The sequence below is a fragment of the Pezoporus wallicus genome, unplaced genomic scaffold, assembly GCF_028554395.1.
Source record: "Pezoporus wallicus isolate ANWC-B61680 ecotype Strahan unplaced genomic scaffold, APGP_CSIRO_Pwel_v1 contig_2543, whole genome shotgun sequence".
NCBI classification, from domain to species: Eukaryota; Metazoa; Chordata; class Aves; order Psittaciformes; family Psittacidae; genus Pezoporus; species Pezoporus wallicus.
Window position 1 is genome coordinate 3,469,381 of NW_026638172.1, and position 27,657 is coordinate 3,497,037.

The 27,657-nt window shown below is 43.5% G+C and overlaps 1 long non-coding RNA gene across 2 annotated transcripts; it reads right to left on the minus strand.

The window, feature by feature from the left end:
• Window positions 1–1,018: 1,018 nt before the first annotated feature.
• On the minus strand, window positions 1,019–25,800 carry LOC130599344 (uncharacterized). 2 transcript variants are annotated; one of them, XR_008972213.1, is made up of 3 exons: window positions 25,373–25,800; window positions 15,358–15,465; window positions 1,019–1,467 (listed from the first exon to the last, which is right to left on the minus strand). It is a non-coding gene; the product is annotated as an uncharacterized LOC130599344 (long non-coding RNA). The 2 variants fall into 2 exon arrangements; XR_008972212.1 differs by lacking the exon at window positions 25,373–25,800 and adding an exon at window positions 16,101–17,006 and having other exon boundaries at window positions 15,358–15,839.
• Window positions 25,801–27,657: the final 1,857 nt, after the last annotated feature.

Here is a 27,657-nt window from a genome sequence, read left to right on the forward strand (position 1 = left end):
ATGTGCGTGCGTGCTAGACACGTGGAAGGTCAGCAGCTCTGAACTGGGGAATGGCCTGGCAGAGCAGATGCACCCTTGCCCCAGGCATGGTGAAGGTTTTCAGGCAGAAGATGCGTAAGGTGGATAACCTTCAGGATATAAAGTTTGATTCTCATCCCATTTGCTGCAGTCTGTTAGCAGTAGGACATGGCCCCAGGAAGCCTTGTCACTCAGAGAGTGCCCCAAACCAGTGAGGAACCTGTCTCCAACCTCCTGCTCCAACACAAAGGTACTGACACTACACCAGCAACTACTAGGTTTTTTTCTGACAGAGGGAGGCCCTTCGTGTCAACATGTAAAATCAATGCCCAGACAGCCCTGCTATTAAAAATTAGGCAAACAACAGATTGACCAGGGGATACTGGAAAAGCCCCAAACATAGGGATGGACCAAGAGAAGTGCATTGCAAATATCTCCTGCTCCTTTCCCTAATATGACTTCCATTCGCATGCAGTAGCAGCAAATCCCATCTCCTGCCATTGGGCTCCATGTATATTTGTGGGAGATTTCTGAGCTCAAACCACCCAATACCTGTGTTTGGGGTGGTAAAAAAAGCAAAACCAAAAACTAACAAAACACCTGAGCAGGCAATAAGACATATTCTCTGTCCTAAAAAACTTGCGTGCCAAAGGCACATGGCAGAGCAAGGGTTGGACTCTTTGCTGGATGAAGGCCAGGTGTGCCCACTCAGCCAAAGGATGTGGTGTAGTCAGGGTAGAAGAGAGCCCTGCTGCTCTCCTAGCAGTAGTCCACAGCTAGAGCCCCCACTCTCTCCATGGAAAAACTCCATGGCTGAAGCAATATCTGGCCTCTGAACTCCTCTGCAGCAGATAATGACTCTGGAGTCACATCTTTATGCATTTCTGTACAGACAGTTTTACTATCTGCTTACTGGGGAAGAAATGGGTGTAGCTAAACACTTTAATTGAGATACTGCTATCAAGCTGAAACTATACATGTATAGACACCCCCAGTCACATATCACTGCTGTACCCAAGCAATACAAGTGACTCAAGACTTCCAGGCCACCTTCAATTTAGTGATGGTTTAGCAGCCCTGAATTACCATGTGGGAAGTGAAGGACCAGGAGGGCAAATGAATACTTTCAAAAGCCATCTGGAGCTAAGTGGGCTCCTTCTCTCATCCGCTTTGCACTGTGGGTTATTTTCCCAGGCCCTTGGGGCAATACCACACATGTTTTTTTCAGTACAGGGCAAAAGCAAGCTTTGCCCTCCTCCACTCCGCTGCAGTCAAGTTGTGTGGAGATTAGGGACCATGACTTTTGCTTAGGCAGGTGTGAGCCAGTGCAGTCACCAGGAAGTGACTTGGGTCTTGGCAGTGCTACAGTTTCCTCTGTGTGCAAGTGGGATCCCAATACACAGCAGGCTTCCCACTCCTTATTCAGTTAGTGGCTTGTCCTGGGCTGACCTGGATGTAGCAAGTGAGAAAAATACTGCATGAGGCCTCATTTAATCCTAGGTTCTCTTTTAACTACTAACCAAACCACCTCTGTACCAGCGTGTCACATTGAGAGGATGTGGACAAATATATCCATGCTGAGGAGTGGCAGAGGCTGTAGTCTGCATTTAGAAATGCTGAGCAGCATGTTTTTGTAAGCTGGCTAATTAGTATGGGCTTGAAACTAATGGCTGCATTTAACTGACAAGGCAATATGCCCTTCACCCATCCCTTGAGATGTCAGGAGAATTATTTCTTTTGAAAGGCATGCCTGTTAACCCATTCCTCTCTATCCACTTTGATCTTTTCAATATAATCCTTTCCCTCTGCACTTCTCTTCTTCATAAGGAGGAGACCGTGAATGTAAATCATACTGGTTTGCAGCCTTCTCTTCCTCCCTTGCTTGCTGAGTTGCATGCCTGGGTCTCCTGTGCCAGTGGCAGCAGACAGGGCATTTCTGACACTGGTCTCACATGAGGAGCTGGGGAAAAGACAACACTGTGGTCTTAAAGCGTTAGCACTGATGCAACCACAAAAAGATGCTGTTAGAGAAACTGAACTGCTGCAGATACCTCTGTGCTTCTCCAAGGCAGCAGGGAGGTCAGGAAGAGGCAGTGATTCAGCAAGTCACAATTTTCCTCCCAGGTTGTTCCCTTGGGTTCTGGATTAAACTAAAATTTGATGGCCTGGCATTTAAATGAGAAGGAGAATCGAGTTTTCTTACAGATCTCATTCAGATCCAAGTACTGTGCAATCCTGGTGCCATATACACCCATACACCCAGATGCTTGTGATGTTTCCCTACACAAAGATGCTTGTTAATACTTGACAAAAGCAGGTCAGAGTCTAAAGGTAGATAGTATTTGGTGGGGAAAAAAACAAAAGGAATATAGCAATAAATATTCACTGTTATTTAGGGCCAAATCTTGCCCTCAATTTGAAGGGTTCTGTACAAAGTTAGGAAATGTTTTATGTACCCAAAGTTGGATATAATGTTCAGTGCACCCAAGAATGGAGAAGTTAATTGCCAAATTGGCAAATACTTCTCAGTATTGTTAGCAGTGGCAAATCTGGCCTTATGTAGGAGTCAGAAGAGATTTCAGTGTTTAGGTTGCCCTTGAGACATGAGAGGCATCATTTTGAAAGATAAATGTTTATCTTCTGCATCTCCAGAAACATGTTTGAAGAGACTGCCCTCCCTCCCACAGGGGTCTGTTTGGCACTTGAATAGCCTTGCTAGCTTTGCATTTCCAAATAGGGATGCCTCTATTTTGGCTTCCACATTCAAGGAACGGGCTAACAGTAGCTGTATTCCAGGAGCGCTGAGCAATTCTCCACATTATTTACAGTTACTGTAAGCTGCAGATCTTTAGGACTTCACAAGGTCAAGTCACCAGGACTTAAATCACTGCAGTGTGGAATTACAGTCCTATTTTGAGTCACCAACATTTTAAAGTTTTGCTCCAAGCCAGCAATTGCCTACAGTATCATACCAGATTAAAAACAAAACAAAAAAGGAGGAAAAAGGGTAAGGAAGTAAGAGAGGTTTGGCTGAGAATAACATTATTATAGATCATGCACCAAAAGGAGATGACTTCAGGGATAAATGACCCTTGCAACTGACTTCCCCAAGTCACAGGATGTCAGTTTGTGTTTTGAAGGCACCTACTATGTATTGCAAAGGACTGATGTGAAAAACTGCATGCTGTCCCCAGACTAAATAAACGACGCTTTGTTTTCAGCTTAAAAAAGACAGAAAGAGGGAAAGGAAGGGAGGGAGAGAGAAAGCATGTCACAGATGAAAGTGCATTCTCATAGGTCACACCAGAGTGTCCTTATCTCAGCAAATGCTCTGGCTTAACCTCATAACTGAATAATCCTGCTATCTGATACTGCCTGAGAAATAAACAGCGTTCTTTAAAACTCTTGCCCATTTCACAGCACTTCCTTGTGACACTGCAATAAAGTAGGTTGCAGCAAGTATCCTGCATGCTATGCCTCCAAATGTACCAGTTAATTACGGAGCCCTTTAAACCTGCTAACAAGACAAGCCTTGTTCTTTCAACCTATTGCTTTTTGCCAAAAAAAGAAGTAAAAAAAAAAAGAAAAAAAAAGTCTGTTGGGCAAATAAATCTTTCCAGAGAAAACAGATTTGTTTCCAAATCAGTCAACTGTGATGAACTAGAAAGGAAGAAATGTTATTCTTTCCAGGATGAAAGGAAAACAAGATCTCTCCCTGTTTACCCTGTCTCACCCATTTCTATAGAAGGTCAGTTTAATTCCTTCATTACTTTTTCCTGCTGTCTTATTTATCTTGAAGTCTTCTAGTCTTTTTCAATTTCACTGGCAAAGCCCAGCCTAGTTGGTCCAACATGGGACTGAACTGTGCTTTGCTCTTTACAGTCATGCGAAGATGCTGAATAAAGCCAGGTGAGATGTAAATATCCAGAGTTTTTCCTTTCTTCCTCATTTTCTCCAGTAAAAAAAAAAAAAACAAAACATAAATCTCAAGCGCTTATTGTTGATGTGTTTTCCTTTCAGCATCTTGTTCATTACAGATGCTCCTAAGCCTGTGAAAACAATCACAAATTCAGACTGCCCCAGTCCTGTATGTTGTGTCATTCTGAAATACAAACCCTTTTACTTTAAGCATCCTTTAATACTGATGCCTGGGACTGAGTCTGGAAGGAAGGAATGGCAGTAGAGATATAAGGCGATGTAATAAACCAGAGAAAAGAGCTTTGCTATCTCCATAAGAGGTAGCTTTTAAGCTTTAACTCAGGAGTTTTTGGCAACTCTGAGGGTTGACTACAGTTCAGCCACAGTCAGTAGAGGCCATCAGGTTTGCTTGCACCAGCCCAGCGAGCAGGCAAAGTGTGTTTTGCAGGCTGGAGAGATAAAAGGCAGAACTAGAGATGGATATTCATGTAATAGTCATGGACTGTAAGAAAAGGTCATTAGATCAGTTAGTCTGATCTCCTAGATGACACCTTAACTAAAGGAAAATGCATCTTTCTGAATTCTCCTGTGAGTGCTCTTATTGTGCTGGGTTGGTTACACCAGTTTAACCTCTTCTGCCCTCACGTACAATCCATTGACTTTAGAGTATCAGCATTGACAAGACTGCCTGAAGGGAGGTATATGTTACCTGCCTTTATGCAGGTTTTAGTGTAAAAGGTTCAGACACATGATGAAGTGCCTAAGCCTTGTCTTCAGCCTCTTCTGCTGTTGAATTACGTCACTCATGCCTCAGGCACTGAGAGTGCAGACACAGCTACAGCAGCTTCCCTGGGACCAGGGAGCTGTGAAGTGATGATTCAGGCACCATAACCTGATCAGGTGCCTGTGCCCTGAATGCAGTTGGGCAAGTGTAGAGGCAACCTGAGCTCATGTAGTGCACAGACCAAAGAAGCTGGAAGAGCTATCATGGCTAAAGTCTCTGCGTGAAATTCTTCAGTGGTATGTTGAACCCCTAGCCGCACCTGGTTCTCAGCTTGGCTTCTACAATCAAGGTCACAGCCCTGTTGAATCATAAAATGTGCTAAATCAGAAAAGAATAGGATATGATATATGGCAGTGACTACATGGTTCCATAGCTTTGCTAACAAAATGAGCAGCAATTTCACATCTTCCAGGGCAATTCCAGTTCAAGTGCCAATGTTAACTGCATCAGTCCTTGCAAAACAAACTAGCACTCCTTCATGGTCCCCTTTGGTCAGATTTTATCCACTGTCCTGGAGCTTCCAGTGGTTTTATTTCATGGTGTTGTCCTTCATCTACCCAGACATTAGAAGACTGGTCAAGCATTTTGCTCTTTTCTGACTTTGGTGTCATAGAAGGCAGATCTTCTGACATGCACTGCCCAATCAGAATTGTTTTCCTTGCTTCAGTGTTTGTCCTTTTCAGAGGTGGTACAGGGCTTTCTGAAGTTGGCTATGTGCTCCTGCTGGAGGGAGAGCCTTACAGGATGAGGTTACCTGCTTATTTCCAGGGAAGATGGCAACCCAGGAAGAAAAAGCAGTCTTTCTTGGAGTGCTGCATTTCCCAAGGGCGACACCTTTGGAAAGGAGAGGCACAACTGTTTACACACACCCCTGGCACATGGGTTTCTGTTAGAAGCAATTGCCTTAGTAGCACTTTCTCCACACTGGATTCTGTGATGAGAACAACTGATTCCATAGCACCAAAGCCATTTAGAAAATGCTACCTCCCTCATCTTAGCTCAGGCACCTACTGCTGGGATATACAAACAGTTCTTAAATGCCAACTGATCTACTCTGCTTTCATGGGAATGTATCCATGATCCATCATCAGTGTTTAGTTCTCTTAACCTCCTTAGACTTCTGGGGGTCGTCATTTTGTGTTATTGTTAATACTAAAGAAAGTATTTCCAAACCAAATATACTGGCTGTGAAAATCATCACACTCCCATTGAAGTCAACAGGAGTTATTTGAGTGGGAGCAGATGGCACCTGTTCTTTTTTTTATAGCTGGTGTTTATTCACTGACTCTAGATGCTCCTAAAATCTTTACACTGTCAACCCTTCTCTACATAGATCTAATTCAGCCTGCGTGAAGGCAACGTTTGCCAGCTGGGCCTCCAAGATATTACACTGTGAAAATAACTACTGTAGAGGAGAACAGCTTTGGCAGCAACTACCTGAATACTGGAGAAATGCAAGTAGTCAAAGGGCAAGGTTTTGGAGGGTGCTGCCATAAACTGTCTGGTGGAACATATTAGGGAGACATTCAGCAAATGTGACTGAGACCTTTGATTCTCTGCCAGCTGTCATGTTTGAAATTACAGCCATAACAATTAGCCATGATTACTTCCCAATGTTGTTAAGTACAGTGCAAAGATCACCAGTTGGAGTAGTTTCCTTCTGTGATACTTAAGTTTGATGCCAAAGAAGAGTATCAGATCTCACAGCTGACGATTAGTGATGGATTGGCAGGTGTGCTCAGGGAAGAGATAGGAGGATCAATATTTATTGTTTATGCTTAGCAGGTGTCCCTCCAGACATGTACAGGCAGTATCTGTTAAAATACAGACACTATTAAATAGACGAAGATAATAACATCCCCAAGTAGTCCCACAGAAGTTACAGCATTACCCCATGACCACAGTAGTCCAAGTAGAGGCCATCTAGTTTGACCTAGCCAACCTTAAGCTAGTCCTGATCAAAAGCATGAAGAAAAGATCTGTTCTGTTCCATGGCTGAAAGGATCAAATGTTAATAAATTATTGGGCTTTACCTAGAGCTCATGTCCACCATTGGAAGGCCACTTGGTTTAGGCTCCTAAGATCTTATAGGCAAAAGTGATGAGCAAATGCCAGAATTGGAAACCTTCTGTATGAGCACCTTTGATGCCAGGTAATGAAAGAAGTGTTTCCAGCTGAATTCCTCTGGTGATCATAGTCAAATCTCAGACAGAGCACCTCTCTAGGCAGCTTGAGATACTGATTACTAGCTGCATTCATTGACAGTATCTCACAGCATACCTTAGGAAAAAGTATTCATATTTGAAGAAGGATTAAACAAAATATTCTAAGCTTGATATACTTTAATATTGTATCTCAGGTTTATACTTTCAGTGAGTATAGGCTGAAGGCTATTTACTCCAAAGGGATTGGATAACCTCACCACAGCCAGTCCTTTCCATTTTTCCATTTAAAGTCTCCCATACTCTTACCTCATATCCTCAAGGCTTTCCTGAAAACTTTGAAGATGGGGTTTGTGTAGAGAGATGAATCAGTTCATCAGACCAGCTCGGAAGACTGCCTTATCCTTGTTGACCTCAAAACCAGGTATAATGCCAAAGGGTTCACCTAGAAATGCCATGACCCCAGTCATGCCCAGTTTGTGAAGCCTAAAGTTGAGGTGTTTGAGCCTACGCTATTGTGGTCTGTAAAAACAGTTGATGCATACAAAATTACTATATTTAAGACCCAGCCAAATAACGCACCATAACTAACTCAATGCCTTCTTGAGTACCTACATGCTAACCACCACGTCCTAATCAGTGTGTAGTTCCTAGCTTGGCTCTGGGCACCTTCTAGCCAAGAGGTGTGATAAGGAACTGTTCAGTTCTAAGTGATCATGGGAGACAAAATCATCGTTTACTCTCCCTGACAGAACAAAATACGACTCTTGCAATCAGACTTTGGTTAAATGCTTAAGGAAAGAGCATTTCTGCCAGATCAAACAAATGCCCACAGAAACCAACCTTGGCAGAAATTAGTTTCGTTAAACATTTGAACTGATCCTCTCTGAAATTCTTTTGGCAATGTTTATTCAGCTTTAATTGCTTCATGAACACATAACAATTTAAGCGGGGCCTTAGAACCTAGATCAAGCCCATACGGTTCATTCGATACAATTTAATTTGACCACTTGAGAGGCATAAACATTCTCAACTTGTGAATTAAAGGTGTCTCTGGAAGGCATTCAGTTTTTCACTAAATGTTGTTAAGTAGACAGAAGCCAAACAGAGCACTGTTATACAGAGTCAGTAATCTGATATTCTGCTATCATTACCATGAAGCTTTTTTTCACAGTAAAAAACACCTTAAAACTGAGATTCCAGGAAGAGGTGATTTTTTTAATATGAAAGAGTAGATGCTTTGTTCTTCTATAATTAATGGAAGAAAAATCTTGCTGAAGTTCGCATAAGTTTAAACTATACAAGATCTGGTGTTATACTGTTCCCTTACAGGGCACAACCTGGTAAGTAGTTATTGTTCCTAATTTTGCTAAGAATTGTGTGATTGTGTAAGCTTACCAAGTATACATCAAACTAATTCTATGTCTTCTCTGGAAACAGTGGAAATTTGTGGGTAAAAAAATAACTCTCAAATATTCCCTCAGCTCAAGCAGGAATGTTTTAACTCTACATCAAGGTGGAGGCTCAAACTTTCATTAAGTTATATTGAAGTCAATGGCTTCAAAGGCATCTCTGATGCTTTATTGGTCAGGAAGAAGTAAATAGTGTCCAATGGCTGCTGAGCAAAGTTTGTCCTAAGGGAGAAGTGGACATGCACAGCTTGAGGCAAAAAACTTGTGCACTTGACCACCTTCACAGGGATAGCACTGCCTCCAGGTCCCTGAATTCCTCTTCGTTTGTCCTTGGTAACAAATATACAGCTGCCTCCAAAAATCCCAAGCACCTGCAAAGTGGATGCCCCAGAAAGTACTGACGTTTATAGGGTGTGAAGGCACATGAAGTCCAGCCTCACTGAGAGTTCTGGACCTGCTGAGGAGAAAGATCTTGGGTGGGGGGAAGCATCATGCAGTAAAATGCATCTTGTGTGTTTGGCCTCCGGTAGATTTAGGTCTGGGAGAAGAGTGATATCAACACATCTAAAGGGTGTTTCAGCCCAAGGTAAAGTGCTCCCAGAGCTCCCAAAAGTACTCGTCCTCTTCCAATGATTAGTGGGGGCATCTAAAGGCAGTCAGACTACTGACTTAAGAAGTGCCTCAGCACAGGCTGAAAGACAGGATGAATCTTGGTTGCAGAGTCCACAAAAATACTTACGCAAGCCAGTGGTTACCACTTTGATTTATTATGCAAAGAGGAAGAGAAAAGAGAAAAACAGGAAAGAAGAATGATCTGCCTTCTGAGCTACTTAAAGTAAAAGTGAAAGGACATTTGCCAGTCAGGCATTTCAAGACCAAACTTGGCATAACGCTGAGAGCTGACAGAAAAAAAAAAAGGTTAAAAAAAACCAGTTCTTGTGTTCATCCCTTCAGCTGCTGTTCTCTTCTAAAGACCTTTATCTTGCCTACTCTGGAGTGACTGGTGACCTACAGTTTGCTACCAAAAGACACCAGGCGGTTGACAACAGTGCAATTTGTCCACAGAAAGGCAACTGTGGAGATGCTCCAGCACAGTCCAGATAGTGGAGATGCTCCAGCACAGTCCAGATATCCTAGAGCTTATCTAAACACACAATGAAAACTAAATCTTGATACAGCACTAACTGGCTTTAAGCTGCAAGAGGGTAGATTTAGATTAGGTATTAGGAAAAATATTTTTCCTTATGAGGGTGGTGAGGCACTGGCACAGGTTGCCCAGAGAAGCTGTGACTGCCCCACCCCGGCAGTGTGCAAGCCAGGTTGGATGGGGCTTGGAGCAACCTGGTCTAGTGGAAGGTGTCGCTTCCTGTGGCAAGTGGATTGGAATTAGATGATCTTTAAGGTTCCTACCATCCCAAACTATTCTGTGATTCCATGATCCTCAATCCCAGATTAAGGTCACCCCTTTTTACCCAGACATGTTCTCTTTTGCAGTAGACCTGGCCAGGTAGATTTCTATCCCCAGGAAAACCAGGTAAAGGGGAAAAGTGACACTTGCCTACTTTGGCCAAGGGGAGAGAGGAACAATGGAGTCTTTCAAGGATAGGTACAATGTGGAGATAGAGGGACAGATGTCAGGGGGCTGCAAAACATATGAAGAGTCTAACTTTGAGGGTCTGGGACAGGCACAGTTGGAGAGGGTAGACAGAAATAGTAGGAATTGAATGGAAGAATAAAGTTACAGAGTTTTGGGAGGGAGTGGTACAGCAAAAGTAGAATTTAACAAACTCTGAGACATGAGCTGAAGACATACTGGAAAGGGCAGATGGGGATGAGAACAGTAGGTCAAGAAGTTGCAGGCTGTGGCTGGGACTGGAGGAAAAGGAACAGAAAAGTGAAGTGATCTAGGGTCTCAGAGGTGAGAGGATAAGGAAAATAAAGTGTAGTTTTTTCCTCTCCCAGCTTTAACAAGAATACTTTTTATGAGCAGAAAGACATAAATGCATAGGACCTCCCTATTCTGTCCAAACTCAGGACGGAGGGATGCCCACCTACAGTCTCTCTTTAATTTGACCAGTGTGTTAACAATACTTTAAGTCTCAAAGTAATTCACAAGTGAGCAGTACTACTATTGGCCTAGAGGAGCAACAAGACTAGGCAGAGGTATTTATCACTTGTTCAGGGTAGGCCTGCTCTACAGACACCTCTGAGACTGCAGCGGGTATGTGCTTGTTATTGTTAACTGCAAACTCACTCAGCAACAAAAGCATAGAGCTCAGTTCAGGCTGCAAAAACTCAAATGAGAGCTTGAGCAACTGGACCACCTTCCAGCATGGACTTTCAGGGGGTCTTGTTCTTTAAACACAGATTTCTAGTGCCATTCCATATCTCTAAGGTACCCAAGAAATCTGTGCAGCCTGCCAGATACTAGAGGTCTTACGTGAAACTTTTCCCTTTGGAAGGAACAAATGAAAGCCATACAGGTTATGTTTTGGTATCTTAGATAGCACTAGATGCCTCTGCATGAGTAAGATGTCCTCATAGTCTCCAGCAGACTACAGTTCTACTCCTAAAAAAGAGAACACAAGGACTGCTACCAAGGCCAAGCAGCATATACTAGCTCCTGCCTATAGTGCTTAGGGCTTGTGCTCTCCTGTCTGTACTGCTTGGTTTTGTGCTAAGCAGAACCAGAAGGCTGCAGGCCCTGTGTGATGCTGTTGGTTTGAGTTGGAACATGCTACCTTGGCGTGCATAACCCACCCATGAGGACAAGCCTCGCTGCCCTGCAAACCCTGCCGAGCCTGCATTTTAACACTTACTGTAATTCTTGGCCCGCTCTCATTTTGGCAGCACTTGACTACAGACGTCAATTTAACACAATTATTAAATTTAAGATACATACCATGTAGGATACATCAGTCATCAAGTCCTAGGCTAGAGGTCTGGATATCAAGAGGTTATGCTGCTAGACCTCGTGATCAGAGAGTCAAACACACTCCATGCTACCCCAGGTGATATTTGTCCAGCTTATTCTTAAAAACCTCCAGCCACAGAAGGAGCTTTCACAGCTCTGCATGTCCCAGTCCACAGCAACAATGAAGTGAGCCACAGCTCCCCTGTACTCAGAAGGTGTTGATCTGGGAATCAGGAGAACTAGGCATGGCTTCTCAGTTGTCTTGCTGACCTATTTGGTGACCTTTCAAGACTTCCCAGACTTACAAAGAAAGAAATTATGATATTGACATTACCTGGCAAAGCGCTTGGTTGAAAAGCACTTCTGATAAAGATCTACAGACTAAAAAGCACCTAATATTATTAGCATTTAATAGCATTATCAATAATTTAAAATAATCACTATTACGAAAATCAGATAATAACTCATTTTAACATGCTTGGAAAACAAAGCTGCATCTAATGGTATTATTTTTTGTCCCTTTGTGGAGGGAACAATTTATGGGACTGCTCCCCTTTCCTTGACACCCATAAGATTTGGGCTGCAGGTTGCTGGATGGTGAGGGAGGAAATTCGTGCTCTGTAGTATTGTTTCAGCCCATCTGTGTTGGACATTAGCAAGAAAGTAAACAGCTCTCTCCCATAATCAGCTTACTAAACTCACCCTCTGATGGAGAGCCTGTAGCAAACCATCTCCAGATAAAAGACAATGAATATGGTGGGAGCACAGGGTCCTCATACACATAGTCCTTTGCCTTTCAGAGTTGGCAGTTTTGCATGGCCCTGGGGATCCTAGGGGTGTTTTTAGAAGGGAGGCTTCAAATGCAGACCATAATTACATGGGGAAAGTATAGCGGAGGTATTTGACTGCCAGGCACTGAAGAGATCTGCAGGAACACTTGTGTTTGCCTGGTGTGGGTTATTTAATCTGGAATGTCCTTTGACTTGACTCCCCTGCCCTCCTCTCCCCCGGCACACACAGAAGAATGCGGCTCTTGGGGACTTTAATCTCTTCCATGCAAGAATTTTGCCTCTGACATGTATGAGGAGTAGAAAAAGGACTGCAGCAACAAATAAATACCAACATGATTAAAAACAAAAGTATGGAGCATTATTAATGGTATGCTGGAGAGAATAGAAGCATGCTATGCCAGAAACACCTTCAGGATCTGAACAATATCAGGGCCTACACAGCCTGATGTTCAGGCAGCAGAAGGGGGCAAAGCAGCGATTTACTATACAAACAGCAGTATCTGAGCCTGCAGCTGGATATTTCCTGTTTGATTAGTAGAGTTGTTTTGAACTAGAAGGATAGATCAGGTGCAGGTCTGTGCAGGTAACCTGCCTCTGACAACAGGAACTGCCATGTTTTCTCTTGTTTTCATTATACAGCACACCTCCCACCCCCCTCCACTTTCCACCATGCCTTCTATGCTCACAGCTCTTGAAGAAGTTTTGACAACCTGCAGCCCATATGCCCTTGCTTAGAAGAGAAAGACAGCTGGATTGCCTGGATGCCCAGAAAAACTGTTGCGCAGAAAGGAGGCTGAGAGTTTGGTGATAGAAGAGGGCTCTCACCTTAAAAGCAAAGCTCTTTTCCAGCATTTTTCCCATTTTTGACACTGATGCATTTGAAATACAACTAGCTGATGCAGTGCTTTACTCCAGCACGTAATTATCTGACAGCTCCTGAGTGCTCAAAATGAGCACTCATGCAACCACGTGTAGATGGAGAAGGAAACAACTCATTTGCATACAGAGCAAATATTTTGTCATCACCTGCTGTTCATCCTAATGAGATTTTGCCAGACTCATTAGGATGATTCCAAGCTTCTTAATACCCACTGGGATTGCTTTATTATTTGATAGAGTCAACAGTTGGCACATGCCACAGTGTCTTTTTCTTCAGGTCCCTTGAAACCTCCAAAGGCAGCTAAACAAAGGCAGTGAGTAACCAGTTATGATTCTCTCCTCCCAGGATGTCTTAATGCTGACACCGGTGACTTGTAAGTATCTCAGTTAGAGGGATCTCTTTTTCAGCCCACTCCCACCGGCTTCTGGATGGAGCTGGCATCTTTTCATTAGGGACTGGCTTGTCTCTGTGTGGCTGAAAGCAAGGACCCTGAGGGTACCTGCTCCCTGCAGAGGACTGATGGGGATTTCTGTTTTTCTACTTCCCCTGCTAGTTTTAAAAATCTTTTTTCTAAACCCATTGATGGTGTTCTTTTTCTCTCCTGTTACTCTATCAAAAAGCTATACAAACAGCGGGAAAGAGCCCTAATGCACAGATAGGGAAGTGATGAAATTGAAAAAATAAAAAAATCAGCTGTTGATTCTTTCATGTCAATAAGAAACTACAGAAGATATGGGCATGGCCCAAATTTACATGGCTCTTTTTGTGTGCAAGCTTTCCATATGAGTTGGTGATCATGGACAGAGTGCATGCAACTGCAATAAAAACAAGCCAAAAATACAGAGAATACTTTTCCTCTGGTCTGTCAGCTGTAATAATCTGAGGTGTTCCAATCACATTAGCGGGGTATAATTGGTTTAGGTATTACTTATAACAACATGGAGTAAAAAAAAAATCCCGAAGTGTGACATTTAAGTTGACAGTGTCACTTTAAACAAATCCACTTTAGATGATTTTTGCTTTGGGAGACTCCTTTTACAAAAAGACCTTGCCAAGAGCCAGAGTAAACATTATGTTAATCTTAGATCAGCCTTTAATTTCTCCTACTTCCTTTCCCTTCCCCTTTCCTTTCTATTTCCTTCCAAGACAACAATATTATAGACAATTTAAATCAGACATGTCCATACCGGAACAAAATCACCAATAGAGGACAATAAACTCAGCATAGTAATTATTTCCTTGTCACGCCAACAATTACAAATGCAAAGAAAGAACAACTAAGTGCTCTTAACCTGATATTGATCATTTAATTTTCTCATACCATGTAATATTAAACAGGCTTATGCTACTACAGGGAACCCTGGCAACAATTAAGAGCAGACATGAAAAAGTCAGACTTACAGCAGGCTTGAGCAAGGGGGATAGCTCACTGTTTATGCCAATGGTAATAATTATGTCCAATCGAAATACTGAATTTAAAGACAGATTAATACCTAGACACAATTCACCATTTCTGTGAGGTTCGTATCTGGCCCACTTCCTGCCATGTTTGTGTTCACATGATACACACTGCTTACTCAGAGCTCTTGCAAGGCCAGCCTATTGGTCAATGGTTGGCATAGGCTAATTGGGAATTGTATGTCTACACAGTGAAGAATGAACTTGGCAACACGTTAACTCACAAGCATTAAGACTCACATGCTTTTCATTCATGCCATGTGCTGAAACCTCATCATAGCTAACACAGGAAGAGCCAAGTTTGAGGTGTTTGCAGTTGGGCTGGTTTCAAACCTGAATCAGCTGGTGTTCAGTCCACAGAGCATGTGCTCGCCTTTAGATTTGTTTGCAAAACATAGGTGCTGGTTGGCTTTTTAACCTACGTGATGCCTAGCTGTTCCTTCTGGAGACTATTAATCTCCTATTAGGTCAAATCATATCTGCCAGTCCTGTGTGAATACTTCAAATATAAGAGGATATCTCAAAAGAAAATTGATACCTATATTTAAGCAACTGAGTTGTACCTCAGCATTTGGTTCCCAGAATAGCTCTTCCATCACTGCTGACTGCACTGACTCAGATTTCAGTTGACTACGTTGGACGCTTACACACCAGGCTAACCTGCAGACACCAAGTGTATGCTACTGTTTCCAACTCACTGGACATTGGAGTTATCCTGCAATAGTATGGTTGGCCTCCAGTTGCCTCTCCAGGTGGACATGTGCCTCCTATAGGTGTTCTGCCGTATCTGTCAGGCCAGCCTGGGTACCTCAGCTATCTCATGGTATCTCAGATGGCTCTTGGTATCTATGTGTGAGCAACTTAACTGACCTCATGGAGTATATAAATTCAACAAGTATCCAAACAAGGTGACCTGCCAGAGCTGGCCTTGAGGCTCATACCTTGAGTGATAGACAAGTCTGCTTATGAGAGCAAACTCAGACCTGTGTTGAAAGCACAAATAAAAGCACAAAGAGTCACCATGGGAGAAAGAATGGTGAACAGACCCCACAGGGTGAGGTTTTCTTCTCCATGCTTTCATGGTGGGTGCAGTAGCGGTTCCTCAGATGTATTCTTGCTGGAAGAACTCTGTCAGATACAGAGGAAGTACCGAATTTGAACCATATGTAGGGGCCCTGCACAATGCAATCCCATTTACAGCTCCATTAATTTTAGTTTCTATTATTTCATTTGTACCACTTTAATCTCTCCAGTCAAATTATCATTGTAGCCCTACCCAAATTAGCAGAAGGCTGAATTTTTCCTTTCCTGATTTATGTCAAAGAAGACAGTCCTGATTCAGACAGGTTGAGAAACTCGACCTCAAACCTTCTGCTACTTCTGCAAGACTTTAAAGAGAGTTCAGAATGTTTGGATAGGTTTGCTTTTGTTTCCATTTCCTGAGGGAAGCTGGAGGCATTGACGCTTGCAGTATTTCTGACCATCCCCAAATCCTCTAGCCACTGAAGGGAAGGAAGGAGAGAGACAGGCCAGATAGTCAGACATTTGCTCCAGGAAAGGATCATTAATGAAAAAGAAATGGATTCTAGTGATGAACACATGGTCTTTTAGGGGGTAAGAATGGAAAAGTCTGATAATGAAATTTCTTATTACTCCTTCTATTTTTCCTAGTCTCTATATAGATCCCACCATTGGAATTCCATGGTTTTCATACTAACCTAAAACCAAAGAAGCCAGAAGAATAAAAGTTGTCAGATACTGACCATGGGTATTTGACAGATGGATGAAGTTCAGTTCAATATCTTATTCACTTCCAGCTGAGAGTGTATGTAAGAGTTGGAGAACCAGGAGAAGTCTTTTCCCTCTTCTAGTCTCTGGGGTGAGAGGATGAGCCATATTCATCCAAATCTTGAAAACCCAGACAACCAGATCAGTTCAATTGCCTCTTCTTCATAAATGCATCCTTTTAAAATGAATGTATTTTAGGAATTCTGTCCTTTTCACTTTTCATTTAATTCTAGTTTCTGTGGGAATAGAATCTGACACAAACTGAATAATAAAAATTCCTGCTCTAATAAAAATGATAAAAGTTACATTTCCAAATAAACATATGTTATGCTACATAACTGTTTAAATCAGGAGCCTCCCATGCTGTGTATCCTCTAGTAACTCTTGTGCTTTTGGTTAACATTTACAAAAAGAACAAAATGTAGTTTAAAAGAGCCTTGCCCTATTTAAGATATGTAATTTAGTATTTACGAAGCAATGAGAATATATACTCCTTAAAGAAAATAAACAAACATGAAAGCCAAACAAGATTAAAACAGCTACTCTAAACCCAGGTTCCTGATGATTTAAAATATACCCACAGTCATATATCGTATTATAAATCTATTAATTCTGAAATGCATCCACATAGGTTTAGCCACAGAATTTCTTAATGCTGCCTTACTGTGAGCCATGGATAGTCTTGTCATCCTTGAACATCTCTATTACCCATCACTGTCAGCCTGCTCCTTGAAGAAAACTACCTCCCTCCATATGACATTTCAAGAAAGAAGGCTCCATACAGGCTCCTCATTGACCAATAAGTCAATACTCTCTGCCTCACAGTTCAACTATTCTACACAACAGGAGTATGGGAGAGCCTCCGATGAGACTCTCCATTTCAGTTGCCCCTTTCTGTTCTGTCCAGGAAGTAAAAAAGAAGTCAAAGCAACCCCACATGAGATCACTCATGCTTTCTTCCAGAAGAGACATTTAAACTCCACCTAAAGCTTATTATTAGGACTATATTGTTGCTTTATGCAAGCAAATTCTCTCACTGTAACCCATTATCTGATCTCACCCTCCTTGAACATGATAAAAGCGCTTGAGAAGGGCTGGTCCTATCTCCCTCTGAACCCTGCAAAGATCCTGGACTTCTTCCAGTTCGGCATCTAGCTGGCATGTAAAATGGAAACAGCACTAGTGACAGTGATGGATTTGCTCTTGGCTGTTGCCTGCTTTCACACTGCTGGATATCCCTACAGCATTTGACTGCATAAACCACGAAATCCTTTTGTCCACATTAAGGATGTTTGGTCAGCATTACCAGATCTAAATAACAATCTCTACAGAGCAAACTGGTGAACTTGTGCCCGGAGTAAGCAGACAGAATGCAGAGTAAGTTCATTTGTTGACTGACCTCACCTCTCTGTCAGGACTATGGCAATCACAGTTGTGAAAATATTTAAACTCAATTATAAATAATAAAAAAAAAAAAGGAGAACTTAACAGATACTTTTGGCAGCTACTGTATAGCTTACTTGTTATGTAATTGAAATTGTACAAGCAATTAAAGGGCAATTATAATCAGCAAGTGAGAGAGTTGTGGAAAAATGAGATGCAGAAAGACAGAAAGGCTATGGACAATTCACTTTGTCTTAAACAGTCACTTGTCTCAGTGGTTCTGAGTTACAGTGCAGTGCCTGGGGGGAAGAGAAACCACCAGCTCCCCAAATCAGGTGAGTTTCGGGGATGTGGACACCTGGAAACCCCCAGATGCAGCAGCCAGAGGAGGTCAGAGCTGCACTACAAGACCTCACCTTCTCAGCGGTGGCCACAGCTTCCTCAAAACCCAAAGCTAATGCCAGTTGTTCCCAAGCTACTCTCCCCCCATTTCTGTACCAGGTTGTCCCCCTCCACCATGCCATGGAGCAAGGAGAGCTCTTGAACCAGACCTGTCCCTCAAAGGCTGTGCTGTATTTGTAAACCCATCTGATGTTTATCACAACACAAGTCCACGCACACAAGTCAACTTTCCTAAAAAGCTTTCCTACTTTTAGGAAAGGAGAGCAAACAAGCAAACAGATAAAAATCCCTTCCCCTTTATGCATGTAATACTTTTTTATCTGCTTGCCATCACACATATTTTGGAGCCTCAAAAAGCCTCATCAAAGAGATGGATCGTCTCTGCATGTCAGGCTTGCCTCTCCACTGCATGACCTGTGTGCTTGTCCTCACAGTCGGCAACATGGCAGAGAGGGCTATACCCAAATGCAGCCTGATGCAAGCGCATCATCTTCCCTGCAGGGCCAGAAAAATGCAGTATGACCTGTGTATGTCCCCTTGAAAACAAGGGTAGGGAGCTGGGGAAGCCTTCCAATAACAAACAGTGAAAATCAGAGCAGGAGAAGGAATCTGAGCTTGTATAAAAGTTAGTGGGTTTTTTATACACTGCACATCTCATGTTACAGGCTCATGTTCATCAGTAGCTCGAGGCAGCCATTTTAATAAAAAAAACCTAGGCAAAGTTTAGGGAAGACAGAGAAAGAGGTGCATGTGTGTGCATGCTTTTAGCAGTGCTGTTGCTGACAAACTGAGTTGATAAGTACATTTCTTGCTTGGGGGGACCCCTCAACTCTCCCCCTTTTGCCACTGCAGAAAGAAAACATAAGATGTGTCTACGAAGCCACAAGAAAAACATGCTAATATGTCAGGGGGCCTTTTATTGCACTTCAGACTCTGAGAATCTGCCTGCAAACATCCTTCAGTAACTTCAGCATGAGGGTTGCCAGATGAGCTACCCTAGATAACACTGGAAGGAGTTAAGGATGAAAAAAACCCAGATGCAACCCCAGCTTTAAACCTGCCTGTTTAATTTGGTCCTGGATGCCTAAGCATATGTGCCAGGTATTTTTTTGTGCTTCTGGGCTTGGATCAGCAAAACACCTCTATTCCAGAAGGCTCTTGTTTGCATTCTCACCCTCTCCTCCACCGCACCACTTTGTTCTCTCACTATTTCTCCACCCCATCTCTTTAAGGTGTCCTTAGTGGAGAGCAGGAACATCTAATCCCTTCTTGTTGGGCCAGGTATGTGGGAAGGCCTTTTTTTCCTGTAGAAAATCAGGAAGCCTGTGTGGACGAAAACAGTCTGTTGTGATTAGAAAGCAGGCAACAAACAAGAAGGCAGAGGCCTTCTGGGCAGTTACTCCAGGGAGTTGCTACAAGCCACAGACCCGCTGTGATGTTGCTCTTTATTTAGAATCATAGAATCACCAAATCATTTATGTTGGAAAGGACCTTTAAGATCATCAAGTCCAACTGTTATCTTAGCACTGCCAAGTCCACCACTAAGCCATGTCCCTAAGCATCACATCTACAGTTTCACCACAGGCACCACTGTATGTTTCTCTGCTCTTGTCAGAGTAAACAATAATCAGGCTGTATTTTACTCCTTCCACAACATATTTTTAGGGCTTCATTTGCTATTAACTCTCTGAAGAAGGGCAAAGAGTGCACACCCATCTCAGCACATGCACAGGAAAGGTGCATCCAGCATCCCAGCCCTGAGGATGCCTCCAGTCAGGAAAGCCAGGAGCACCAGAAACCCTAAATTGTCCTTCCCATAATGGAAGCAGAAACACCACCCCACTGACACACTCCCCATTCCTGCCTGTGCAGGCAGCATAGGGCTGGGACTGGTAACTGAAGCCTGCATGGGCAAAGCATGCCTGTCTTGACGGATGATGTAGTTATTATGACCACAATAGGGTCCTTCCTCTCAGAATCTGCACGAATAAGTCTTTGATTTACTTTAGCTTTTTACTTCTATTTTAGCTTTTGATAAAACCTACAATATTATAGCCAGAAAAGCCTGCTTCTGCCCCTGAAACGCTGCCCAAGGAGTAGACAATAACAAGTAGCATTGATTTATTGCTGCAGAGGAGGTAGAGAAAGAGGAATGTAATAAGTGCCGGAGAGATGAGAAATGCACTCGTTCACTCACCCCCTACACACACACTCACAGGCGCTCCAGAGAGGGAGAGGAGGTTATCTGCCATGAACCAGCACATTGCTGAAATTCTAATGAAGCAAGAGCCAAAGCAGGTAGGTGGTGGTAGAAATGCTGAGGTTGATGCACATTTATCATCTTCAAACACTGAACACAACTTGATGAGGAATGTCAAGAGAAGGGCACCCTACCACTTGAAAAAATACTCTGTAAGAAAGATAAAACTGGCTATCTCCTACACAGAATTAGAATAACTACACTTTATTCCAAAACAAATCAGAGACCCGCTTTGACGGAAAATGAATTATCTTGGCAGAACAAGCACACTAATGTTAGAAAATGTTAATTTGAAATTACTTTTGCTACCTTAATTCGTCTCCCATGCCTACATGCATTATACATACATGGTTTGTACTATCTGCTCAGACAGTGTTTTTCCACACGGCTCCTTCCTTCAGAACGCAAATTAGACCTCCTCTGTGGCTATGGCAGCATCTCTACTTCATGTTATTACAAAAGCTAGAAGTAAATGAGGAATGGGACTGCAGGGAAGAGAAAGTACAAAATTACATCCTTGGATCCTATCCCCTCCTTTGTTCCAGAGGGCTTGGAAACACTGTTCAGCTGAGCTTTTCATAGACGGCTAATTGTGTCTTTTTTACTTTCTAGGTGCCTGAATTCCAAGCCCAGTGGTTTAGTTTGCAGAAGTGCTGAGCTCTCAGACTCAGCTGAGTCAGGGAGAGCAATGCTTAGGTAATTCACAGCATCATATCCTATAGTAAGAGCTCTGAAAAATCAAGTCCCAGTGGATTTAAACTGGGCAGCTGCAGTGCTGACTTAGCTGCCCATTTGCCAAATGACAATACCTTGATATCTCATCACAAAGAAGTTTTGCTAAAATGAAGCAACTAATACTTGGGGAACTCTTGTACTACAGATGTGAGCACCATAGAAAGTCCCATAAGGAAAATGTATTCTAGGATTCAAAGAGCATAGTATAAATCAGGAATATACTGGAAAATAATGTATTGAATAGGTGCTTGCTAGCTGAGACATGTCCTTTTAGTGCACAGCGTGAGACTAAAGGATTTTGGATACATGAAGAAACCCCAAGTGCAATTAAAAACAAAATTAAAGGGAGTTAAGTAAGGTTGCATGACATCCACATGACTTATCAGTAAGGTAAACATCACGGTGTTAAGATTTGCTGAGGCAGCTAAAGGACCACACCTGTAGAGTGAGAGCCTGCGCTAACAGTACATGAGAGAGGAAACATGCTGTCAGCAGTGATTTCATACAACAACACTGACAGCAATGGACTGGGAAATGTAGGAACAGACTCAGTCCAGGCTGTGGACTAGTGTCTTCTCCTCCGTGCAGAACTTTAAATGGTCACCCTTGTCCTAACCCACTTCTGCCTCACCCCTTAGGACTTGCCCCACTGCAAACCTCTGCCAATCTCAGCAATTCCATCCCATTCCATAAAACCTGTGGGTTTTGAGCTCATCCTCCCAGTTTTAGTCATGGTAGACTGCCTGTGCTGGTTCACCACATCCAGGTCCTCCACCCCTCTCCCCACAATAGATATCAACCTGAATTGTCCCTATAGACCCCAATTCCTTGTCTGCTCTGTTTTCCTTTCCCTTACACAGCTATCTTTTCATCTACATAGCACTGGAGACTTTCAAAGGGTAAGTCACAACATTTTTTTAGGTAGCCTTTTCCCTCAGCCTGAGTCCTGGTCATGAGAAACAGCTCTAAATGAAATTCTCCCCGCCAACCCCCATCTGAGCTAATTCAGCCTGAGGCAAACACCTGGATTGGAAAAATTTACTCCAATGGTCAAATCCTGGCAAAACTGTAAATGACTGGAAAATAAGAAATCTTACTAAAATGCAAAACTGTCAGAGCTACCTGTAAAAACCTTGAACTTGAGAGAGGGTTGAGCTGCCCTGGTGTCCCCAGACATATGCCCTGGCCATGTCTTGCAGACAGCTCGGGGCTGGGTATGTATCAGCAACCGCTATAGCCCTGTCACCCTTGTTTTCACCAAAAGGAAAGCTATCTGCAAGCTGCAGTGTGACCTGGATGACTGTGGGAAAAGCACCTAAGAGAGCAGATGGCTCTGCTCTTTAAGTTGGGTACACGTAGACCCCAAGAGCTCCTCCTAGACCCCTGAGAGACCCAGCGACAGGTTCCAGTCAGGATAGCAGTGGAGCCACAAACCTCTCATCCTCATCCCAAAGCAGCCCCACAAGCAGGCAGGAGATGGTCCCTCACCCCCAAGGGAGCTACTACCCCAGTGGGTCCCCAAGGTGACCGACATGCTCAGCAAGGACTTGCTTCACTGGAGGCATGTTGTCTTTTAGTCTCCAAAACCAGTATCCATTCACTTCTGACAATGTGAACACCTAGCGCTGTCGTGCCTTCAGCACACTGTGTTAAATGTTAAGGTTAAACATTAAACAGCAATAAAAGATGGTCTCCAACACAATCCCCCAGCTCTTTCTCCTTGCTGTGGATCTACTTGCTGGCCTTGAGCAAACTGCTAAATCTTTCTGCGAACCAATTTCCTCAGTTAATAAACTGCTGTGGGATTCAGTGAAGATCGATTTATTAATGTTTGTGTAGCATGGGAAGGTCCTTCAGGGGGAAACTCATGGGAGAGCAGCATTGTTACTCTTATCTTCTCAGAGTTAGCATCTAACACATCTGCTCAGGGTGACCCAGTCCCATGTCTGGCCTATTGCTTACTAGAAAGTACAGCAGAGTTTCTATGGTACAACGAAGCATTGGAAATAAACTGAGAGGGATTTATAGCTGCATTTTCTTGCAATGTGTTATAATAGCCATCATTATTTAATCATGGAAACATGATCCGGCCAGAGCCGGATCAAGCACAACTAGCTTTGCTCAGGTGTGCTTGTAAATTTAATTTGAGTTCTTCTACCTTGTGCAGAAGTTGAATGCAGTATAATGTGTGTGCTGGAAAAATAACAAGTTGTATTATGGTATAGAACAGGAAGCCTTCTATAGTTGCACAATAAAATAGTAAAATTCTGTGCATGCAGTATTTAAATAGCACCATTCAGAAATGTATTTCAAGGCTTTATATAAACAACTTGCCTGCTACACCAGAGCCAAAGTGTCAAATCCCATTAAACAGAAGAATGCCATTGTAAAAATAAGTTTTCAATATAGATTTAAACAAAGCATTCATTGGACATAGGTATTATTAACAACTGGACATAGGTATTATTAATACAGGTCCCAATAGGAAAGTGAATCCACAACATAAAACATTTTCCTGTGATGCTCTCTGCATTAAAGCTGCTACAGTGGTTTTATTTAAAAAACACAGTGCCTATGTGTCCTGCAAACCAGACCGGATGGGTCTGGATGCTTTTTCACTTGCATTATCCCAGCAATTAATAAGTGAAGAAAAGGATTGAGGAGAATGTGATACACAGGTGAAACATGGCAAACTGAAATCCTCCACCACACTCCAATCCCCATATTTTTTCCATGGTATTTCCAGGCTTGCTGCTTACTTCATTATGTTCTTCTCACCCACCTACTGTCACACAAGTCATTGATCAGACATGTAGGTTTAAGTACTTCTAATCCCCCTGCACTGCTAGCTTCTGGAATGCAGCAGAGGTATCCACCACTGTATTAGGTCATGTGGCAGGAGGCAGCATATTTCTGGGCCATGCACATCCATCTGCATCAGTTATTGGGTCTGAAAGACCCTTCATGGGTTACTTAGTGGGACAGAGGTGCCTGTTCATGGGCACGGAGGGCTGTTGTGGGGCTTTGGCTGGGAAAGACACAGGTTCCTTGGCTGCTGCATGATGCAGGCTTTGCCCTTCTGCCTTGGGAACTCATCTGTGTGAGGAAACACAGGGGACAGACCAGAAAGAGACCAGTATACTGGGAATGTGCTGTTTACTGGCATTGTCAGCTGCAAGGAGAGGAGAGGACAAAAAATCTTGCCTTGAAGTCTCATTTTGACTTGGTATTAGGCAGCCTTGCTGCTGCCTTCAGAAATATTTTTGCAGTCCAAAATGGCTAGAGTATACCTGTGTTCGATTTGCCAGAAGAACTCGACAGAATGTGCCAAAATAGTATGTCTAGTCCTGGAAACAGAAATTATCAAGCTTTTCACCAACTAAGAAGTTGGTGAATAGCATACAAACATTCAGTATTGTTGACTTTCAGATACACCTTATGAGTAAGGCCCTGGATGCTGGTTTATTTGGGTTCCTGGAAAATCTGCTTATCTCTAAACTGTAATGTACAATCAATACACTGAAGGAATTTTTTAACATGTGCTTCTCAGTGCTTGTTTAAGAGCTTGATCGTTTTCCAGCAATATTTTGTCATTCACTACCTCACACCAGCTTTATCTTAAAACTAATACTGAGAGCTAGTTGTTCCAGACAACTGAAATGTGCAATACACGGAGCCAACACACCAGCTCCCACGTCATATGCATTTCAAATTACGCAAGAAGTGGTGCTTATTGTGCAGAAAACCATAGAGTCAGCTCTGGTGATCTCCAAGATGACTCACCTACTCTCACTCTGCTACACAATGCTAACTTTGCTGTATATACCATGTATCTACATGGATATCCAGATTCATTGTCTCAGACTTTGACCTTTTTGGCTGAGATCCCTAAACAAAAGGCTGTCTTTGCTTCAGGCTCTTCCTACAGTCTGAGGAGGGGAACATGCACCTTGGGAAGGTGGCTCTTCTCTTCTATGCGCTGCGTCATTGTAGGTAGGCTGCTCCCCTGGCTGCTCCGTTGACTGGGGGAAGGAGCCTCAGGCAGGGCTGGCAAGCCTACAGTGCAGTGTCCCAACCAGCCTGCCCTGCCACTGCTGGTGGCCTGAGAGGAGACCTTGCAAGGTGTAAAAAGCTTACCAATGCTCCTCTGGGGTGACTCAGCTCCTGGCTTAGGTAATTCAATTAAATAACTACATTTACACAGACAAGCCCACAGTGGCTGAGATGGCAGTCCCACTCTGAGTTGGAGACGTGCCCCATCAAGCCCCAGTGGCTGCACTCAGGCTTTCCCAGCCTGCAGTGGCTGTGGTGGCTGAAGCACCCTGACAGTGCTAACCAGAGTGCCCCTGTCCCCATGCAGGACTGACTGTCCCCTGGCCGTTTCCACTGACAGCCCTCATTTCACCCCTCCTTCCATCACCGTGTTTTGCCTTTTCTCGTTTCCAGTGTTCGTTCCCAAGCACTTACCACCTCCCCGCTGCCTGTTTCTGCAGCTGCTGCCTCACACATGCTTCCTCTGCTGTTCTCTGGGTACACCCTCTCCCTCGAGCATTTATCTCCCACAGAGCTGCTGCTCTTTCCCACCAAGCACGGTTTCACCCCTGAGTTTCAGACAGCACTGCAGACATTCACCAGACTCCAGTCCTCCGGGGCTGTGTCCTGCAGTAAACAACCACTGCCCCTGGGGACCCCAAGTTCCTTCCTCAGTCATGGGGAAGATGAGAATTAATCACAGAGCTGCAGCACTCACTTTTGACTCCAGCCACAGACCAGCAGGGGAAAGGGACTGGAGCAGCCCAAGGGTGTTATGGACATCTTCACAGAGTAACAGGTTCCTAGTGCCCTGATGTACAAGGTTAGCTTCTCTAAACCTGCTAAACATCTGACCTGCCCAGTTCCCCTATACTGTGTCTCTTGAGTGAGAGGTAGAAATCTTCTTCCTTAAGTTTAAATGTCTTTAAAAGGAAATAACTTGTACTTTAGATGTGCCTGCTTGTCACCATAGACAGGGTCTAGGGATACAGTTTCTTGTGTAGGTGTGCATGCTGCTTTGCAGGAGGTATATGATCCTAAAATGACAGACAGTTTGTAGGATGACATGGTGAAGGTGACAGTCCACAAGGTCTGGGGCACACTCAGTCCAGCTACAAGCATGTAAGAGCCTGGTCCCCTGGGCCTGGAATGCAGCAGGTCCTTTTCCACAGAAATAACAAACCAAACCGTCTTCCTTCCACCCCAACCCTTTCCCCTCGTGTCCGTCATCAAGCCTGGAGCAAGACAGATGCTCTAGGGGCAACCTCCTGCCCACATTAGGGCTGAGTTTACAGTCTCAGCATTATTTCTTTCTTATAGTCTCTTCATTCTAGAAATGAAGAGCAGGATTTCTGTCTTCTAGTCAGAGGAGACTAGAGTAAGACTTTTCATCATTTCTGATGAGTCAGCTACTGTAACAAGGCACCACAATGGAGTTATTGAAGTTACAGAGTAGGAACAAGAGCTTGAACATCTGAAGAGCATTGTTCTTAGGACTACAAAGTGCTCTGCATGGCCTATTAATAGATATGGTCACAGCCCACTGCAGCTGTAGGCCCACTGAGCATGCCCTAGTGGTGTTTAGTTGGCTGATCACACTCTCAACTCTTTATTTTTCACCCTACATTACTACTTCATTTCCCTCCTGCTGTTTCAATCTGCTGATTGATCCAGAGTCATGGGCTGGGGAGAGAAATGTATTTATATTACAGCATAACTATTCTATATCGCCAAGTTAAAGGCATGTAATCGAGCAGTGCTGCAGATGGAGGGCAGGTGTATTTCACAGCTGCTCTATCTCCATTCTTCTGCTCCAATGAGGAGTGAAGCAGTGCATGTGCGTGCATTGGGGACTGGGAAGGAGCAAGTCAAAGCAACTCTTTGTGTGGAATATCAACGTGGGGCAGCCTGCTCTGGCGTTTGTGTCACAACCACAGGCTGTCAGGAGCACCAGAACCTGAATGAAAAAACCCAATAACATAACTATTTCATCACTAGTAAGGCAAACACATATGTATTACACTTAACACCTCATATAGCAGAGGAAAAGTAAAGTTTCTTACTGATAACAAATAAAACCAGACAGAGCAGTTATTAGTCCTGAATACGGCCTAACATGGTAGGTCCTCAACTATCCTGGTTTGTCAGAAATATATATGTCTTCCTCCCTCACCCCCAACCTAGCTTTCCAAGCTTGGAAGGTCTCTCTATGCCAAAGATATAAGGCCAGCCTCACCTGACCATTGTGTTGAAAAGCCAATGCCACCACTGCAGAGCTGTAGGGCTCAGCCTGGAGTGGCTTAGCTGTTGGTGGTGCAAACAGAGGGTGAATCCAGTCTTGCAAGGAGGCTTGGGCCCACAATTAACTGTCAGTGTAGGCCAATGCTTTGTGCTGTTTTGAGTCCACTCCTTGAGCAGGCAGACCCAAGTAATGAAAGTATCTCCCAGTTCAGAGGAGCACCCAGGGTCACACAGAGCTGTCTCTGGCTCACATTCAGTGCTGCAGGCTCCGTAATTTTCCTTGGTGTGTCAGGACACTTGCAAGAACCTCTGACTCAGGTTTCAACATCCTTGTACTGAATGTCATCCTTAGGAAAACAGCGCTTTGTTTTGATTCCAAAACTGAGATGTTTGAATCCATACACATCTTCTGATAGCTGCGCTCATGGTGGAAAGAGCTGCAGCGCCCAACAGTTACCTTCTTAACTACTTCTTACATG